Source organism: Egretta garzetta, unplaced genomic scaffold (genome assembly GCF_000687185.1).
Source record: "Egretta garzetta isolate BGI_Z169 unplaced genomic scaffold, ASM68718v1 scaffold204, whole genome shotgun sequence".
Lineage (NCBI taxonomy): Eukaryota > Metazoa > Chordata > Aves > Pelecaniformes > Ardeidae > Egretta > Egretta garzetta.
Genome location: NW_009259424.1, coordinates 3,700,443 through 3,722,393, shown reverse-complemented (window position 1 = coordinate 3,722,393; position 21,951 = coordinate 3,700,443). Strand labels below are relative to the sequence as shown.

Sequence of the window (21,951 nt, the reverse complement as noted above, 5' to 3'; positions counted from 1 at the left end):
CCAGAAATCATTCTCTTACTGAGAAGACCCAGGCCAGATCAGAAGCACAGCAGAAAGGCTTCCCGAATAATTTTGGTCACTTTAATTTTCAGTTTTCTGAAGTCTTTAGGAGTTTTTATTTCTCAGCCACTAAAATGTGCCTGATTTTACTGCTTCACTACATACACATTCAAATTTTCCGTTTGAAGGTTGCTTCGCTGTGATACTGCAAGAAAACCCAACCCAGCCTCCACAATTTTCTTCTTTGAGGAACCCAAGAATCACTTGTTCCTTTGGAAAAATGTTACTGTTCAGTCTCTAAAGAAGATGCAACTGGAATAAAATGCATTGATTCTTTTTCATACAGAGAGCAGTCTCTGCAAGCAACTACTATACTCTTTATATAAGCAAAATAAAGTTACATGGTTGCACATTCCAATTGATTCTAAATAATGACAAGAAATCTTTGTGTTTGGCTATTCTGATTCTTCTTTGTCATGTGTATGCTTGCTGGTACGATTAAATGGAAGGCTCTTTACGCTTTCTCTTTGAAACATTAAATGTGATAAACCTGTTTGCTAGGGTCTGTTTCTTTGAGGTTTTGTACACAGTGGAACCATTTACATCTGAATCAAAAGAGGTGAGAGACTAACCACTAAGGAGCAGAATCCCCTAACACTCCTTTAAATGCGAGCAGGTAAATAACCACGTAAAGCACAAAGTAAAAAGAAATTAAGTCTAACTCTCCTCCCCTTTAATAAAAATGACCTGGGGGGGGGGACGGGGACTTTTAAGTCACTGCTCATGGTTATTTCTTGTATCAGAGTTAAAAAACCTCAGTCCCTCGTTCTGAATATATTTTCAGACACATTTGAATCTCTGCTTATGTTAAAATATCACTAGAAGAGAACAGCATTAGTCTACCTGTCAATTTGCCACAGCAGAGCACTTTCTGGCACTTGGCAAGTCATTCCTAGAGGACTTGTTCAACATATGGCCAAATGTTACATAGAAAGTAAACCAACATATGTTCAGCATGATGGAGAAAAGCAGAAAGTATTGGTAAAAGTCAGTCTCCAGTAGCATTCACTTTCTTTTCCACAAAGGACCAAGTCCAATGATTCTACATCCTTGCCTTCAGCCTTACTGCATTCGTCTGTAACGTTGGGAGAACAGTTACATCTACAGAGTTTGTAGCTTCCTCATGAGCTTAAACCTCCTGATTAGAAAGCACTCACTGTATAGTCAGTCAACACGCGTATACACCCGCCTTTGCTTCCTCCCCAGCGTATCGTTTGTACCTTAGCAAACGCTTTTAATGCTACTGATGCTGTGACTCATGCTTCGTGTGCACCAAAAGCATACCATTGTGAAAACTTTATCAACCAGCTTTTCTCAGTTTCTCCTTAAGAGAAAATTAAAGTATTTCAATGTTAAAGCTCAGAGATTTAACAGCAACATACCTTTTAGCCTTCAAAACTCATAATGTTTTGCTTTTTCACAGTAACTTCTGCAACCAAAACTACAATCAAGTTTGTGGAAACAAAGATAACTGGGCTTCAAAGTTCTGACACCTGCATAATCCACCACAGCACAGAAACAAGAGAACAGCAGCGAATCCTAATGCTAAAAGCAAAATCACTGCCAAACCATAAAGTTCTGGGAATTGGGCTCAGCAATGTTTTCCTTCTGTTTCCTTATAATTGCAGGAAAAGATAAGCCAGGTACCAGGCTGGGAACAAAAGGAGCTTTTGCAGTTGGATGTTTCCCACCAGCACAGGTAGCAATTTGAGTCTCTGATGGCAATGGAGAGAAAGCAGAGACTGAATTGAGCCTACAGAGGTTTCACTCATGCTCCTAATCAAAGTGAAGCCACGCTGATCACTCGCATACACAATTATCATAGGAGAAAAGGATGGTTCTTTCTTCCAGGATTTTATCTATTACCATCAGCAAAACAACTGAGTGCATGTCAGGCATCAGTTTGTAACTGGCAAATATTGTCCTGTTAGTGGGTGAGGTTATCGAGAAGCTGGAGATGTTGTAGAGAGGACAGCTTAGTAACAAAAAAAACCTACAATACCTGTAGGCTAAACAAAGACACTGAGAATGTGTTTTGAAAATGTATTCTTTTTACCTTACACTTTTACAACTGGAACTACAAAGGGCTACAGTACAATCTGCGATCCAGCTAAGTATTAGAGGCTGGAAGATGGTTCTGCTTCTATTCAACAGAAAGAACCAAGCTTTAAAAAAAAAAAAAAAAAAAAGCCATAAAAATTCTGAGGGTGCATTTAAATCTTGAAGTTAAGCTGCAAGCCAAAAAAAAAGGGTTCCTATGCATTCCTCCCTGCCTCTTCCACCCACCTCTGATTCACACCGGCCCAGCACTGCTGTGCCCCCAAACCACTGGTGTCCCTCCAAAGGTGAGCTGACCATCTGCAATACTAACATGCAAATGCTGGGGGTGGCGAGGTGGAGGAAAAAGAGGAGTTAAGCCCTGCAGCTTTCAGTGACAAGTTGCTCAATGAGTCTAAACAGACTGTAGTCGAAGAAACAGCAGGCCAAGCTCCAAGATCACACTGAGATTACAACTAGGTCTCGGACTTCTTTTCATCCATCTTAATGCCCTACCAGTATGGTTACAGGTATTCTCTGGAAGCCAGAAGAGAGATGAGCTGCTTTGTTGTAAATGAATCTGTATTCTCTTTTTTTAGCACACAGTATTCAGCTCGTCAATAATAATTGCCACCAGTTATTAAGCAATTGTATTACTGGCTGAGGAACTAATGTTGCAGGTTTCCTTCAGCTGTGTTGATCAATGCTTTCTTGTTTTGGTCTCCAGATACTCACTCTCTATCCGGAAAGGCTTCTTGCAAAAAGCAAAATGTATCAAGCCATGATTTTTATTAATTTTATCCTGGAAAAGAATATGATATGTCCTCTGCAAGCATTTTACCTCAACTATTGACTATGCTGTTTATCCCTTAGAATTAAAAATTTGCATCTGAAGGAAGATACTCCTTCAGCTGATTCAGGTGGTTTAGTTCAGTTGTAAAACCTTGCATGGTACTAATGGTTGGTAGAAGTCAAAGAGCGTATTCCTGACTTCATGCAGAACTGGATCAAGGACAGTCACATCAGCTTTGAACAGTCTAGCGTGTCCACGATGAACAATGAAAAGCCCTGAAGAGAGAGTTGTTTAGATCCTGAAAGCAGAACATGTGCATTAAGACACCAGTGTCCTAATTATGGCAATACCGGGCTATGGGAAAGCTGCTATAACCAGCTTGTAAGGAGCAATGGTCTGATAAAATGATACTGTTTCTGGAGCTGCCTTGTGAAGAGCCAGCAGAAGGGTCTCTGCCTAGTGACTGGTGTCTAACAGACATTACTAAAGGAGAAGGAATATTCCTCTGTGAAGATTTCCATTTTAATCCCATTGAAACAGCAGCTCCCAATTCCCTGCAGCGTTGGACCCTTGCGCCTTTGCTTACACGGACTCCAGCCACCAACTAGAACAAGCCTTACCTTCTTGAACATTAAACTTTCAGATCTTCGTGCTTTCAAACTCCCTAACACTGTGAGACAGAAGAGAGGAAACCTTACTCTCTCTCTCATACCAAAGGTAGCAAATCCTTTCTAATAGCAAATTGTCACATCTACAGCCCCTGTGAGAAACTAGCTCTGCTCAAGGCAGGGCAGCCAACACAGCCAAGTGGTTCTAAAACTGAACAGGCAGGAGAGGATATTCCTGACCCTGGGAGCTGCTCTCCTCCTCAGGGCTCAGTCCATGGAAAGCTGAAGGCACAAAGAAGAGCAAAACCTGCTACCTACTGTACGTAGACTCTTGCACTCCCCTGCATCATCGCCCCAAACTTGTTACATTTTCCCCCATCCGCTTGAACACAGAGAACAAAACACCACTAGCTCTCTGCAGCCAAAGCATCATGACCTCCAGCCAGGCTCCTGAGGTCTTCCCTTCATGACATCCAGCTGGGAACTGCACTCGGTGACCTTCACACAGGAACACGGTCCCCATGGGGTGCTTTGGCCCATTTGCTAGTCTTTGGTCAAAGCCACTGCACCTACAGTCCTATAAATGCTGAATGCCTACGCAAGGTGCAGGTAAGATTTTACAGACTCCACGTTTACCTTGCAAAGAGGATAGAGGCCAAAGCCTTTAGTACCTAATAATTTAAAAAACACTTTCAGATTCTTAGTTAAAAGCATTTTTATCTGAAGACAAGCATAGCTGCTTAATTTCTATCTCAGATTATCAATATTAGGGCACAGATAATGGAAGAAGTTGTGGTTTAAAACGAACATACTAAGAGCAAAAGACACTCGATAACTGAACAGTTCCTACCAGAAAACCTGTGGATTTTATCCACCTAACTTTTATTTATTTCCATTTGTACCTGGGCACTACTCAAAGTAGTTAGTAACGCAAGATAAGAACTCATGAGAATTAGATAACGATTCTACAAACAAAATTATTATACCAACATTTAACAATGCAAACATGAATAACATTGGAATTCTGAGGATTTTGCCAAAATCCCTCCAAACCAATTATTTGTTGTTTAATAGTTAGGGTGCATAGTCCCTACCAGCATAGAATGCTACTGGCAGAGATAACCTGATAAGCATGCTAGGAATATTAAAAGTACCATTTGAACATATCTTTGTGTAATTCAGACGAACCATTCCTCCACTTACCATGTTGTATATGAGTTGTTCCTACTTCAGGAACAACTTTTTATCATTTCAAAACAAATTATTCAGACATAATGGTCTCTGACTAAAGAGCTGTTCTATAAATTTCTGCTTGAGCATCTCTCAAGTGTATGTATTTTGAGAAGCACAAATACACACACAGAGTACACATGTAAAACTCCACCTCTCCTTATGCAATGGGAATTTTACATGCTTTCTTTCTGCAAATGAAATTTCCTGGTTTCAAATGCATTGCCCTTGAGGGTATCAAGCAGTATGATAAAATAATGAAAGGTTTCTGCTGTTACAATGAAGGTCAGTATAGAGTGGACCATTTCTTTTGTCTCACTTTTCCGGATGATCAGAGCATTGAGGCGATAAGAGGGAAGCTCGTGCTTTTATGTGATGCAAAATCATCAAGCTGTATGTCCAGTCATTGCCTGGTGCTGCACTGCAGCTTCTGAAACAAATCCTCGCCTGTCCCCAATGACATTAGGAGAGCTCAGGGCCTGCTTCTATTTTAAAATGACAGAAGCATTTTCCATTTAAGGTTGAAAATATTCTTGATCACAGTATCTGCCGTTATTGTTTTGAAAAAATCATCATAATTTATAATGGTATTCATTTATTAAACACGTACATGTGGAAGCTAAATAAAGTGATAGGAAAAAAGTGTAAATAGTATGCATGGAGCCCACTGCGATTGCAGATGGAATTTCTACGGTTCACCTGACGCTTGTCTGATTTAATGAAGACAGTAAATTGCACAGCACAGTAACTGCATTTCACGCTGCATACACCACCGTGTAGCTGCAGCTACTGGGGACAGATACTCCCTTTCTTCCAGCTTTACAATATTCTCTCTGATTTAATCACCACATGGGATATTGGAGAAGAGTCTCCAGGATATGGGAGAAAGTCTGTAATGTAAGCGTACTAGCTAAACTGATAAGAGGAAAAGTACCAGGAAAAATTCTTATTTTCCTCGCCCCTACCCTCCCCACACATAAAAGTTGAAGAACAGATGAATTCTTTGTCTGGTTGCCATGAAAACTAAGAGATGTAGCCTTACCTCAGAGGAAATGATGATATGCTCACACAATGAATAAGAAATGAGAGCTGCATGGTCCTACCTCAGCAACACAAAGCTGAGTCAAAAGAGAGTCTTTCTAAAACCCAGGCATGTGTGGATTCTAATCAGCTCTGTTTATAACGTATGATCATAGTTAATTGTTCATTAATTCCACCATGTCATTTGTTCAGAGATTATACCCTCCACATAATGAATGTTTTGGGGTACTCTCCAGCAGAGGAAATTAAAATAGATAATAGCTGTGATTTTAAATAGTCGTCTTAGCAATCTTAGGTTTGAATCCATTGACCTAAACTAGTTTTTAAAAGGCTTCAAAACATCAAAAATTTGTCTATTCTCTTGAAAAAGGAAACGCACATGTGTAAATCGGCACGCCTACGGAATTGATCCGTTTCTCTTTAGCGCTGGGCCTCACCCTGACAGCCACCTCCACGGAAAGCCTTCCCCTGCAGGAGAAGGGGAGGTGGGGGACCTCAAACCTCCAGGTGCATAATTCACCCCCAGCTCAGCAGGCAGCCCAGCTTTTAGTTACTTGCAATTAGCATTAACACCACTGCAAATGCTGAATGGAATGGAGTCACTAAAAGAGCAGATAGCATGAAATGCCTGTATTAATGATGTTCACATTTCACACCGGGATTTAGGAAAACACTTTAGTAAATTAACTTACTCCACTTTACAAGATGAAACACCCTTGTGCAGCATCACAAAGAACATGCTCATCTGAATAACACCAATACTTAACTATTTTACTGCTTATTTGAGTCTCCAGAATCACAGATGTGTCAAGAATGACAGTACATGCTTAACGGCCATCACCATGAGCTCGTATTTCATTTCATTTCATCTGCAGTCTTAGGGTAAGTTGATCCTTAATAGTTTTCACAAGACTGAATTTGCTATAGGGTCATGATGTATTTGGAGGGCTGTCACAAAGAGAGCAGTGTTAGTGATTGAAATGGCTCCGTTTGCTCACAGCAACAAAAAAAAATCTGGGAAAAAACCACCAGGTTATACAGAAATTATTTTAGGAATCCCTTGCTGAATATAAGTGGCACATTGTAATCAGAATTTTCAGTGTTCCAAAACACTTGCAAAGAAATTTCAAAACAAAACAAAAAAAAAATTAAAATAAAATCCTTTGGTTCAACATGCCAAAACAAAGCTTTCAAGTGACCAATTTTTTTCATTTTCAAAATTTAAATCAGTATTGTATGGGTTGTTTGGTTTGGGGTTGGAGTTTTTTTTTCAGAATGTGTTCATCTTGTTATTGACTTAAATACTTTGTTGAGCTTAAATCAAATTAGTGACTTTAAGCATATTAAACTCCGTATTTTTCAAATTAAGAAACTCTTTATCTGAAAAAATATGGCCTGAACTAGTTGCTAGGCCTTGGCCAGTATGTTCTAAATTTACATTTGTTGGTGGCATACAAATAACTGTCCAAAGGAGAATTTATATACTTACACTGTACATATTGGATTAATACCTCTGTAACACCAGCCATATAATGAGTTAATTAGCTGTTTAATAAGCATGATTAAATCAATAATATGAGTGCAATTATCAGCTGTGACTTAGAGCTATGTGGCCTTCCTTGCCTTATTTAATGGACTTATTGTTCTCATCTTCAAGGTTTTCTCACTGTCAGTGTTTGACCACTGTTTACTGATGTACAAATATTGATAACACGGGTTTAAAAAAAAGCACCTATGAAGAAAATAATGTCTTTGAAATGCCAATTTTTGGACTTAATCGGAATCCCTGCTATTTCAATCTACTATTCAAGGTAAAACGATGTCATCTGCAGCTCGCAGGTGCTCACACCCAACCTTGTTTGCACAGAGCTGGGATAACCGATAGCATTTCAGGACGGACCTTGTCTTCTACAGACTCACCCTCTTCTGATGGGGTGAGCACCATGGCCCCCACTCAACACATCACTTAAGACTGGACTCAGCTTTAAGCACACAGCGCTCCCTCTGTACTCAAGTGAATTACAAATAGGCTTAAACTTAAGTGCACACTTAAGTACTTTGCTGGATTAGTGCCAGAATATTTAGCACTTTGGACTAACCAGACCCAGGACAACAGAAGCAAAGATATCGTGCAGTCTGCTTAGTCATTTGTGAGCTCTGAGAAACAACGGTGCACCTTTTTATCGTCTGTTTTTCTGGCTGAAAGCAGAAGGAAAAATTAAATAAAGATTTCAAAACCAGAAGCTGCCCAAAGGTTTTCTTTCCTGTCAGCTCAACACATAAAGCTGATCAGCCTATCTAGTTGTGAAATATTTTGCTTTCTGAAAACTTCTATCTGTGACTGGTACATAGCATCACTTTTCCCTACACATTTCAATTGCAACAGCTAATACATCTTTTGCAGCTAGAAGTTTTTTAAAATCAAAGCAAAGAGAACCTTTCCTTGACCTAATGCAAAGGAACTTAGTTCCCTGGAGGGAAAGATTTACTTAATTCCCTCGTTCTGATGAGATAGGTGAGTTCCCCTCATTTTGCAGGCTACGCTACAAGTGGTTTGACTCCCTCCCACATGCACTCCCACTGAATTTGGCAGCATCATTCAGAAAAGGCAACAGTGCCATGGCCCATGGGTCAAACGTTTTTAGAAGTAATTCCAAGTACAACATAACTAGAGTTAAAAGACATGCAGCATCTTTTTAAGTGAAATCTTAATGTTTGCAACACATCAGAATAGAAGAGAAATACTCTCTAAAATACCAGCAGTAGGTTAACAACGCAAGGCTGAAGGACCAGCTTTCCTCCACTGAATTCATTGGACTGTTACTATGCAGTTCCAGGACAACCATCAACACTCTCCCATGACATTTAACTACCCTCTTCTCACTACAGAAGGAAGCCTGAAATCCAGCAATATTATCATTGCTCTGCTATCAAACATTCTGATTCTGCTGTGTGCCAAAAGTACGTGTTGTCACCCCGAGGCTGGTTCATATGCTCCCTCCGAGTTACCTCTGACCTTGTCCTCTCTTGCCACCAACTCTTCCCCTGAGCAGCCATTAATGTCTCTTCATCAAACAGCAGGATGTATTCAAAATAAGGTTGCTGCATATTAAGCCTAAATGGTACTGCTTGACAATCCTCCCTAAAGCTATGCAGCTCTAATCTGTAACTACCAAATACAAAAACTATAGACAATCCTATTTATTAAATCACAGTAACCGGCTACCCGTGAAATAAAACTGATTCCAGGCAGCCCTCATGTTAATAACACCTCATATATTCAATTTATGTTTGCATGAACAAAACTATCCAAGAGGCAAAGGACTGAATATTCATCTGAACAATAAATGCATAAAATAACTGATATTAACAAAATCAACTGCTGCTGGTTAATATGCGTCTTTCTAAAAAAATAATAGACGTGCTATTTTGAATAACTAAAATGGACAAAACTGAGCCCACAGGAAGACCCAATGTATTGCAAAGTTCCAGTCAGAAGCCTCCCAAAGCTCTGGAGGGGCTTTTGCTGGCTAAGCTTTGCAAGATCTGCCCCCGCTCTCCCCCCAGTTTTATTTTTTCTCTTTGCATATTTCCTCAATCTTTCCTTAAGATATTGTTTAGGTTGAATATGAATATAATCTGTGACTTTATTTTCCTTTGGAGATATTACCTTTGCTCCTTTTCCAGGCAACTATTTTCTAGGAAACAGGCAGGCAGGCACAGAGAGCATGTCTTGCAAAAACTAGGACAGAGATTCTGACTTGTCAAGAAAATGTGAGAAAATTTTACTGCAAATGAAAAAGAAACACACAGAAAGACATGAAGCTGAATTTTGTTTTCACCCCTAAACTTTAAGAATTAAAAAAATATATATATTTTGGTTAGCAGACTGCTATTTTAGGGAACAATTGCTATTTTGTAGGCGTAAATGAATTGCTCAACTTTGTACCAGAAATATCTTAAAACTGACAAGCCCCAATTAATTTGTGGTTACCTCTTTGTACGTGGACCTTGACAAAGCACTAGGCTACATATCCACAGTATAAATTCATGCAACCAGGTAATGGATGAGAGATCTCATCTTTTCAAGGACTTAATCAGATGCAATCTCTTGGACATCCTCCAACCAATTAAATTTCTCACCCTGCTATATAAAGCCAGAGGGTTTTTATCTTTTTGCCTACTTCAAGTGCCTGAATTTCTCCCCCTAACAAGCCAGCATCTCCGCCTGGGGAGGAGGGGTTCACAAGGACACCTGCAGTCCCTCAGCAGCAATGCAATCGGAGCGCAGCAGCCCTGCAGGCAGCACTGTATTCGCTCGCTTGCAGCATGGCTGATGCTCGCAGGGAAGAGAGCCATCCCCTTAGCCAGCTTATCAACCATGCATCACCTTTACTGCTCATAGAGCCTATCTGCACCAGAGCAAAAGGAGCTGCAGGCCTCCCTGAACTCAGCAGGGTTTGGAGCCCGACCCCCAGCACAGACTTGAGTTTTTGCTGGCTTTGTCCTAATTCTCCTCCCTCCCCTCCCAGGTTTTATCTACTGACTCAGCCTAGGCAAAGCGTTGCAGGTTAATAAGGAGCTCCTCAGAACGAGGGGTTCATCTCCCAGCAGCTCATTACAGCCAAAATAAAACCAAACTTCTAGGTCAGCTGCCCCAATCTCTCCTCATGTATCTCCCCTTTAATTGCTGCTCCCATTTCAACACCAAGGCCCTTTCTAGGGCTTGCATTCCTTTTTTCTCATCTTCCTTCAAACTGATTTGTTTTAAAAGTGCACCAGCTTTGTTTGCGCATTTGCATTTGGTAGTAAACAAGGAGACAGGGGCAGCTTTGCTGTTGGGAACAAAGGGCTACAATTTTGAACGGCTTCCCTGCGGATCTTGTTTGGTCACAGCATCTCTTGGCTTTCCAACCCAAGGCAGATTGTGCATGTGGCCTTTCAAGCTGAATTTATTGCGTATGTTCAGTGGTTCTTCTAATTGGACCTATGACTTGACCACAATTCAGTGAGTTTAGCTTCAAGGATGACAAGCACATAGGTCAACAAGAAGATACATACAACATTATAAAATAAACTACATTTAGCTATTTTAGATTAAACTCATGCACTTCTAAACCCAGGATTTTGACAATTTTCCTGTGTATTGGGTAGGCTAAACAGACGCAATTCTGAAAGAACTTTACAAAATGTTTGTAAACAACACGTGTTTTGATCTGCAACTTAACTAGCATGATCAGTCACTATATCCTTTAGCCAATGGCTTGGTATACCATATAAAAGAAAATCAATCTAAAGAATAATAAATTGGATATTTGTACCGAATACATTTGTACCGGCCATAATTAGAATTGTTACCATGCATACCTTCCTCTCCACCCAGAGCTTTTTAAAAAGCATAAACTTCTTTAAAAACCACATTTCTCCTCCAGAATTATGGCAAGACACCAGCAAAAATGTTCCTGAGAGCTGTGGACGCAGCCAATAGGTCACACACCAGGGCAGCACTGAGAAGCTCAGAGGTCATTAAAAAACTATAAACCCCGCATGGGCCTTACTTTGTAGCAATGGTCCTTATGCAAGGCATGCAAAATATATTCTGTATCAAGAACAGAAAAATAGACAGTGCTTTCCATTTGAAAAGAGGTGCTTAAAATGTACAAGAAGAAAAACATGGAGATATTTTACAGAGAGGAAAACCAGAGATTAAATAAACTGCTTAAGATCAAACTGGAAGAGTCAGTGGGAGAAGCCCCTACCCTTTGTTTGTTGCTTGGATGACTCGAAAGTTTGCATACTTTTATCTTTAATGTGGGTAGTGTGTGCTGAGTGTGCAAAACATTTATTAAGCCTTCCTTAAGCATAACCAGACATTCTGATATTACAAAAAAGGTAGACAGGAAAATATCAGATAGGAACATCAAACAACATGCACTTTCCCGTAACTGTTAAAAAGCGTTGGCTGCTCCTCAGGCTGCCCTACTTAGAAACTTTGATTGTGCACCCACTGTCATGAGAGATGTTTTCCTCTCAACATCTTTTTAATCTTTTCAGACTGGTAGAAAAACAGCCGTCTTTAGTTATCAGAATTTTGATGTTTAACAGCTTCAAAGTGCTGGTGGTTTCAAATTAAATCAAGTGGTAGGAAAAACTAGGACTACAGGTATCCAGTGCATTCACTGGTGCTCCTTGAAGATGTTTTCTTCGCTTCGATGGTAAAAATATAATAAAGGAAGCCTCTCCCACCCACTTCTCAGCAATATTTCACTATGGGATGTTATAACTTTTCAGCGTCTTGTGTAAGAAAAAGGAAAGCATCCACAGCCACCCTCCAGAACATACTGTCTGCTACTGCCTGGCCAAAAAAAGGCTTTTTTGAGAGAGGCTTCCTCAGCACTACAGGAAAACACTGCATTTACTCACACATAGATGAGGCTGGTTTTTAACTTGCTGCACCATGAGGTGCTTAGCACACGTCTCTCTCCTCTTGGGGGATCTTTCCCCTCAGGCCTGGAGAGCACTCCAGGCTTATTTGCCTGTGCTTCAAGGTCTAGCCAGCAATCTATTTCTGAATAATATCTGCATTAATTTTCCTACAGTCTGGGCATGAAAACATTAGCCTCAGCACCAGAGATGATTGCTAGATTCACACAAATCCAAAGGGGGCAGGAGAAAAGGTTACAGACTCAGATCGCCCAGACACTGATATTTCCTCATGGGCCAATGACAAATTCAGCTGATGAGATGGTTGCAAATGCTAAACATTAAGCTAGTGATTAACGATGGGAAACGATTGCAATTTCAGAGATACCATGGTAGGGTCCAGAAGAAGTGATGATGCAGTTATGGGAGAAAGAAAAAAGCTATGTAGGAGAAATAAACTTATTCAACCTATGCAGGAATCTCATCTAAAGTTACGAATGCCTATATTTATAAGATACTCTGATAACAACCCTGGAAAAAATGACTTAGCTACCTACAGTCAGTGGCTCAGTCCCACCTTTGCCTTCTGTTAGTAAAATGCCCCATTAAGTCACACTGGGAAGAGGAGGGAATATCTATCCAGTGGATATTGCACAGTTCTGCTTTTCTACAGGTTCTCAGAGAACACTAGAGACCTATTCCAAATGGGTAAGCTTGGGGACAACCTACAGGACATGGTACTGGGAAGGACAACTGCCCGGCTAGCTGTGACAATCTTTCTTCACTGAAGGAAGTCAAGGATGGAGTTATTCTATGTCCCGACATTTAAAAGTAATGCCCCAGAAAACAAACCCATGTGCTGAACAGAAAGTGAATTCCACAACTGTGTCTTCTACCGACACCAAATAGGGCAGGTAAAAGTATGGTTATTAGAGGGCACAGACAGGACAGCATCACTATGGTTTCTCATGTTAATACTGCCTTAAAGGAAAGCTCTTTAGAATCAGTGTGCTCTAACTGAAAGGCAGATATCAACAACTGCACTGACTTGTGAATTGTTCTGAGCTTTGTTAACTCAGAACACGATGCAGAAATTGCTGGTGATGCTGTCATTTGAAGAATTTCAGAAGAAAAGTGGCAGAAGTTTGAAAAAGACCATTTAACTTTTTGATCTCTTCTATCTAATGACTTGTTCTTCCAAACTGTCTTTCCGTTAAAAGAAGGATTTATTATTCCTTTAGGAATCAATGACAGCAATGGATCGGAATCATGCCGTAAATTACGTAAATGATGAAACAAATTATTTATATACACCCACACAGCATACACTTCTGGAAACACCACTAACAATTTTGTGGACAGCTTCTCCCCAAGGACCCAGACAAGCCAACAGCACTGGCAATGGGCTGAGCCCGGCTGTCCAGGAGCCGCTGCACGGGCACAAAGGGAACACGCTTCCTCTGAAATTAAACCCCGTGCAGCACCACGCAACTTCTGCCATTGTAAGTGCTCCCTAAGACAGAGGGAGTCTCACTGTGGGAAGCAGGGATGCTTGGAGATGCCTGACTCAGGGCTATGGATGGACTGGTGCAGAGCACACAGGAGCAGAGTCACAACCAAATCCCTGACCACCACCTCCCCTCCCGCTCTTGCCCTGCACCCATACAGACTCACGCACATACTACATGCATTACATATACATTTTACTGTGTATAAATCCTTTACTTGTTGAGGGTATGAGGCTTTGTACTCAGGCTGAGCTCTTCAGCAGTCAGAGCCCAGAGATGCCATGCAACAAGCTGTTGACAAGAGCACCGTCACCAGCTTGGCAGATCACATCATCGTTAGCGGAGAAGAGTATGTGTGTTACACCCCATGGATACTCCTCAGTTCCAGTGAACCGTGTGAGTACTTGAATTCAGATGGGTTCCTAGTTGCTTGTTGTCTATCAGAGTTCAAGGATTTGCATAATCATGGTGCTTACTTTTAAAATATGATTATACAAAACCAGCCACTTCAGCAGCTCCAGGAAATCCTTTTGAGGCACTCAGAATTCAGCAACTACCTGTCTCCTCTTCTGACTTCCCTCCCAACTCTTACTCCAGCAGAGCTTGGCTACTTAATAACACTTACTTCAAAAGGCAGAGGCCACAAAGTTAAGGATAGGGCTGTAGCTCAAAGCTGAGCTGATGAGATTTCACAAAAAAAGGATACACTTTTCTGCTTTCAAAAATACCTTGGTATTCTACAAAAATACAAACAATTGACATACACCCTCATCCCATCTATGCATAGGTACTTCAAGGGGTATTGCAAATGAGTGTGGAATACGTGAATGTCATTCAAGCTCGTTTAGCGACCAGTCATTTTCCCTCTACATGCACCAAAACCAGAAACCCGCTCAGAATCTACAAACTACAATTTTCCATAAGCAATCACGGACTTCTTTGCAGCAAGCAGGCAGTGATTTCCACTGACACTGGATCAGGTACCAAAGTGACACATACATCCCTTCCTTCACAAGGGAAGCAAGTGACAAGATCACAGTGGTTTTTTTGTATTTACAAATTATAATTCCATGGGTGAAGCACCAGACACACCTGGGAGCCTGCCTGCCTCCTGGTAGGGATGGGGTCACCAGAGACACCAAGTTTAATGCTACTGATGGAGATTTTGTTGAGGTAACCTCCACTAGGCACTATGATATATGTCACGTTACACCCATGAAATAAAAGCATTGTGTCTGTGTAGCTTGCCATGGTGAGGTAGTGGATACCTCTTAAGGTACAGACCTTCATCTCCTGCTTGTGCTTGTGAGCAATCGGTGTGTTAACAGAGGCCTTGGATATTACCACCTTTATCAAGAAGTAGCGATTTCTATAAAGTCCTGTTAATTCCAGTTGGACAAATATGGAGTAGGATATGTTCTGCACAAACTAGGATATCAGAAACATAAGTTAACCCCTTCTACCTTGTACTTTTACCTTTAATTATGAATTATTTTCAATGAAAAATTAGGAAGATACTGAAATGAACACTCGAACTGAAATTTAAAATTGATACGTAAACCGTGACAGCACAACTTCTAATACATTGGATGCTTCAGCTTCCCAGTAAGCTAAAATCCAATACTGTGAATAAAATATAGCTGAACAACCAAAAAGTTTGGTAAAATACATCATTCAGGTCATTAAAGCAAACCATTAAAAGTTGTCTAAAATAATGCTCAGATGAAGGTGACTATGCAGTACAGTATCTCCTGCATCTTTCTGCAGCTACAAAGACAAAGTTTTAGTTCTGGTGCGTAATACAAAGGCATTAAAATGCTTGTGCACATCTCGGAGCACTAACAATCTCACATGAGACAAACTCACGTTACTAAATGGTCATGACTTTCTAAATAATGCAGAACTTTACTGGCAAAATTATGATTTTTAAAAAAATAAAAACATCGCAGAGTGAATTTTCTTATTAGAAAAAAAAAATAAAAAATCTTATTTCGATCTAGTTCTCCTGTCCACATCAGTCTTACTTGAATAAATGAAGAAACGTTTTGTTGGATTCCCCTTCCAAGTCACCATACAGTGATTTCAATCTCTGTAAAAAATAAAAACAAAAGCCTGGGGATCGGTAACTAGCCACCTTGCAGAGCACTGGCCAACAAAGCAGAGCTCCACACAAATACCATGGTCAGGCAACAGACACACGAGAGATTTTTAAAACTGTTTTACAATCCCAAGCATCCATCAGAGATGCCAGGGCCTGATCTGCAGAATGCCCAAAGCTCTCAGCTGAAGCTGCAGGGCTGGAGGACACTCAATACTTTTGAAAACAAGGACATTGCTTTAACTTGTCTCACTTACATGCACTGAATTATCCTCTGAAGGCATCTATCTTTTACCATGTAATATATAAGGCTATAGGCTGAGGTAGATAACTGAAGTCAGGAACAGTGTGGGGCACCTGTATCATCAGCCCAGTCTAACGGGGAGGCATTATTTTGTAGAGTTGCAAAAGGGCCTAAGAGATTTCCAACTTAACAGGCACACTGATCAAACCCTTAAGGCCCAGTTCTCTACACCTTTACAATGCAGTCCTGCACTAGCCCTACCGCTTCAGTCAGAAAATCCCCGTTCCCGCTCTACCAGTGGCCTGAAAAGCTGTACAAATTACTGAATAGCAGCAAATCCAGCCCTTTATTGTCCAAACTTCCACTCAAATCAATGTGGGAATACATCAGGCTTTGTATGGGAATTAAATAATTTTTTTTTAAAATACAACTTACAGCTCAGACTTTTTTTCTTTGCTATTTGTTTCCCCTGCCCGCATCACATACACCAAAAGCCTAGTTCTTACCCCCTGTTCCAGTCAAACTCTGATTGAGTCTAATGCTCAATTTTAGCAGGCACTCAGTCAGTTCCACTAGTCGACAAATGTTTTGGCTCACAAGCATTTAGAGAATGGCCAAAAGGAATTGTATCAAAGTACCCACAACTTATCCTGAAGCCATCATTTCAGCCAAGTTAAGAGCTTGAAATTAGCAGTGCTTTGACTTTTGGCACAGGGCTGAATATTCATAACTGCATAAGGAGATTTTTTTTTTTTAATCTCTGTTCACCAAACATCATCTTTGAACTGTCTTTTGCTTCAAAAGCATCTGTTTTCCCACAGAAGATACATTTCCCCATCTCTCTCATCTGTCCCTAAAAAAAATAAATAAAACCCTGCCTGGTTGGAGAAACCAGAAGGATAAAAGAATGCATTAATATCAACCAGGTAGTTGAAACAGTATTGATTTACACTCACTGAGAGTCCAGCTCAATCTAGTCACCGAGCAATCTTCCTATAATGGCAAGGTCTCCCATTGTTAGTCCTCCCTCCTCCCATCTCCTCCCACCACGAGCTGGTAACATTAAGCATAATGTGGTTTATAACCCAAACTGACATTTGCATAAATAACTAATGGCCATCTGTTGTGATGCCATGATCCTGAGGCATCAAGAAGGAAAAGAGGAAAGGTGAATGTTCTAAACCTGCCTAAATAAAAATATAAATGTATAAGAATGCAAAAATTTTTCTGGGTTTATAAACAACAAAGTAACACTGAGCAGTGCCCACTTCAAATGATGCTGTAGTGCTACCCACACAATACAATGCAATCTTTTCATTCCTTTAGGGGTCATCTTCAAAGAAGGAATTGTTTTTCCAACTGAATAGAAACACTTTTACCACCAAACCCCATGCTGGTAAGAATTCAACACTGCTAGGAGATATCCCATCCACCAGTGCCCCTAAACATCTATCAAAAATATCTTTCAATCATTTATTAAGATTTGCCTCTGACAGAGCATCATGTCCAAAATCAAGGCTATGACTGAAATGTTCCTCACACCTAGGACAAATTCACCGACTTAATTTTTCCTTCAGGCCCTGAATCTACACAATCTTTTCATTTGCCATAGGTCATGTTCCCAGATGTTAGAGCAACATCTGCCTGGTTTGTGCCTTAACACAAATGAGATGAGGAGCAATCATTTGTGCGTGACCTATCTAGATCTACTACTGTCAAGTTCAACTGTTCAGAAACCATGAAACAGATCCTGAGATTTGTTTAAAGATCATGAAACTAAAAATTTTTAAAAATGGATAGGGGTTTGTACTTGTTATCTAAGTTAAAAGCCTTGAAGCTCACGTTTCAAGCTTCACCTGATAAGTGGTAATCTTGTTTGCATGTGAAAATTGCACCAATTCCAACCCGAACTGCCTTTTAAAACCACGGGGCAATTCACTGCAGGAGCATGTGCCTGTCAGAGAAAGAATTATCCTTCTTTTCCTTAAACCTACTTAATTATCACTGTGTACCAAACCGAAGAAGCCAGTTGCACTGAAGCTGGTCTGCACACAACCTTTTGCTCCGGTTAATTGTGTGGGTGCAGATGGTGAATTTTTTCACCCTCATGAGACTTGTACAGAAACCTTGACATGGCTGAGATCCATAAAACATCTGACAGCCCAGAGAATGCTGAGGGGAAAGGAAACCATGGGAGTCTCCCAGCTAGGATATGATGATGCCCTCCTGGGGTCCCGCTGCCCCTGGGAGGTGTTTCCAGCTCTGCTACCTTGGGCAGTCCGAGCCGTCTCCCCCAGGACCTCGCAGCTGGGAGCAGAGCCCAGCCCAGAAGATGCACAAGCTCCTCGAAGCCACATGAACAGCCACACACCTACAGGTTGATCATTCCTGACACAGCATTTCAATTTATACCCGTTAGGAAATTGCAGGGCAATTTTTCTGGCATACCTGAAAGTTAAGTCAAACCTTCAAACTCTGTAAGCCTTATGATGAAATTACCAGGATCTGCGACATTGGCATCCATTACTTTCCCTGCTGCCCACAAGTTTGCAGCAGCAGAGGATGTGACAGCAACAGCCTTTAACATCTCAGAGACAGCAGCAGCCAGGCTTTGCATTATGATCAAGCTATTCTCTGTTCCCAAAGAACATGCTAGCTCCTGAGCACTACACGCAAATGAAAACCATTTCAGTCCTACTGAATATTGTATAAAACATAAATCATTGAGTATGTGCCAAGACCTGCCCTTCTCTTCTACTATGTACTGACTGAACAGAGAACACAAAAAAAGACTCAGAGATTTCACCTTCACTTTAGGAATGGCACTGTCTAAGCAACTAATTTCTTTCCAGCTTCATTATAAGATAAACAATTTCTAGTTTTCACAAACCAAATCATGCACAACAGGGCCACAGTATAAGGAATCGAGCAGGCCATCCTATCCATCACTTATTAAGGGTGGCTTGGCTTGTTCTGTGGTACTATTTAAGGCTCAGGTCTGCCCTTGGGTGTACTCAAACTATTTGCAGCGTAGGACACTGCACAACCATCCATAGGCAGAACTGCTTGAAGCTGTAATATAAACTTGAACAGAATAAGCAGGAAACCTGTATAGTGCAGACCCTTCTCTGTACTCACTTCACTCGCTGGCCCCATCCCTTTCTCTTATATGAGTTAAACTATTTAAGCTCTGAACCTTCAGAAATGTCTTGAATTCAGGCAAGCAGAAAGAGCGTGGTGAGCCCACAGAGCACAGAAGCGCAGCATCTCTACGGAGCTAAGTGCGGCAATTCGAAAGTATCTCACCTTGAAATTAAATAGGACTGGATATAATACAGAGTTTTGTTTTGTGTATATTTTTAAAAAGGTCATTTCTCTCGTACGAGTATTGAAGCAAGCCTTAACAGAAACATTATTACACTGTAAATTGCTTAACCAGTCAAAAGAGGTGAAATATTACCCTTAGACTGCAATCCTCAAACTAAATAGGAACATAAATCAGCATGACTGTTGCTGGTATCATCAAGTCTAGGACACTGGGTGCTCCCACCAGCCTTACTTTCTAACCATTGGCTGCCTCAGCCTCCTTACTGTATAAATTATCCAGAAATGTTAGCACACTACGTTGTTCCAATGTGATTGGAAGACCCTAAAGGATATTTCTGTATACTGCTTAAGCAAAGGGTTAGCTTTCTGCACTATCATGTGATCAACAAAAAAACCCCCGAGTACTGCTTGCTTGTGGGTGGTGCAGAGGAACAAGAAGTGACTCACAACTCATAGTGGAAAAATTGGGGGGAAAATGTTTTAAATAGTCAGGAAAGTACAAAATGGCAAACCACAATTATTGGACTTCCTACGCCCTATGTACTGGGTAGCAAACCCATGTCTTTGCTGTGAGAAGATTGATGCCCAAATGTAAAAGTGTTAAGTGAAGCAATTGCTGCTTTTTGCTCCATTCTCCTAGCAGAGAGCCTTTACATGCCCCAAATCTGCAAAGTCCTAAGGAAACCCAGAAAGAAACTGGAATAAGCTACCAAATTCCAGTGTGACATGAAGGGGAAGGGGGAGGGGAGGAGGGTGTTACAACCCCCCCAAAAAGCCTTTGGTGGAGCAAAATCTCTCTATTTTATCTCATTCTTAAGATGCAGAAATAAAACACTGAAAAAAATCCACACATTTGGGATTAATAGGCTCATACTTATCCATGTGCCACCCTGGTTGCTAAGAGATTTCCTTTCTACAGCACTATGTTGTATAAACAATAAAACATTTTTGTCTACAAAGCAATTGTCTCACCTCACTGAATCAAGAGCCTCTCACTGCCACATCCCTTCTATATTGTTCTAATTACAAACTGTGAGAAAGCACCCTCACACAAAGACAGTATATGGAGATGGTTGGGCACGCTATTGTTAAACTTGAGCACATTAAGTACAACGTGGGCTTCCTGCAGCAGGAGTAGAGTTAGCTGAGAGACTATACATTTTAGCTCACAAGCCATAGGTAAATATGGGTTGACAGGTGAGCTCCTAGAATTCTTAACTGCTGTGGTCATTTTCAGCTGGGGGGGAAAAACCCGCCCTGATAGCTATGGTACAGACCTGTCCATCACCTAAACAGCAGACAAGCAAAATATTACTAATTCAGGCCGGTTTCAACAGCAGCACCTCAAAATTGGCCCCAAAGATAGAATCTTCCTTTCACACTGGCCTTTATACTGGAAGATGATTCAGAAGATCTGTATGTATACATTCACACAGAAAAAAATACCTACACAGTTAACATGCTGCAGTATATTCACTGCAGCCATCTAAACAGTCTCTTAATGTGCTCGCTAGAACAGAAGGCAGTGGGTTTCTTAGTGCTTTTCATTATGTATAGTACTGCCGTGGCAGGGAAAAAAAGAGAAAAGGGCAGGGAAATGCTGACTCTCACCCAACCAAAAGATGCACATATGTTAGAGGAAATCTACATGTCATTTAGGAAGCACATGCACCGCTTCTCCAAGCATATGAAGATTATCCAATCCCCCCTTAGGGGGATTTCACAAAGGCACACAGAAATACTACAGTCCCAGGTTTCTGTTAAGACAACTGGCTTCTTGATATGTTCTTGAAAAACTGTAAGAAAATACGGGCGATGACAAGAAATCACGGCAGGGCCTTGTTTCTGTGGAGCAGAGTACAAGGTGTCATTTTTAAGGACATATCCACAGAGCTGCCAAAGTGCCTGGCCTCTTTATCTGTCCTTATGCCACAAACCATAACTATTTTGCTTTATACCTTAGAGAGAAACAGTAAGACTGGAATCACACAGAGGCTCCCGAACTGCACAATGAGCAATGCAGTGCCTACTGAATTTTCGGATCCTAGTGTGCTGGAGGGTTTTCTGCAGCTAAGACAAATCTACAGCAGAGAAAAACCAGGCTCTGCGATCTATTTCCCTAACAAAAGAAAGTTGCTAATAACAGAGCGTTCCAGCTCAATTCTGTAAAACAGCTCACCCCTAGGAAAAAAAGAGAAACACCGAAACACCTTATTTCTGTAACATTACCCCAAAACCTGATGTTTCAGAAGCCAAACATGTGACACAGTCCCAACACAAAGAAAAGAAAATCTGCCTCCACACACATCCCTCTTAAGTACATGTATGTAAGGCTAAACTGTTATGCTGTTAAACCTACGAGAAAGCTCGGCATTTAACCTCACATCATGGTTACAAACTATTTCCAACTCACAGACAGTTTGCATATCATGGTAACACGAGAGATTTATCTGGGAAATGAACGCACACCTTCTGCATCATCACTGCAATCAACTAATATCCAATTAAACATTCAATTGCTTTGCAAACCCCACAGCCATGGCTATCAATGCTATTTCACAATGTTAACAAATTACTCTGAC

At 40.8% G+C, this 21,951-nt stretch overlaps 1 protein-coding gene across 1 annotated transcript in view; it reads right to left on the bottom strand.

The window, feature by feature from the left end:
• Window positions 1-21,951, bottom strand: part of ANK3 (ankyrin 3) — a 206,454-nt gene that overhangs the window by 184,297 nt on the left and 206 nt on the right. The gene's annotated exons all lie outside the window — the stretch shown is intronic.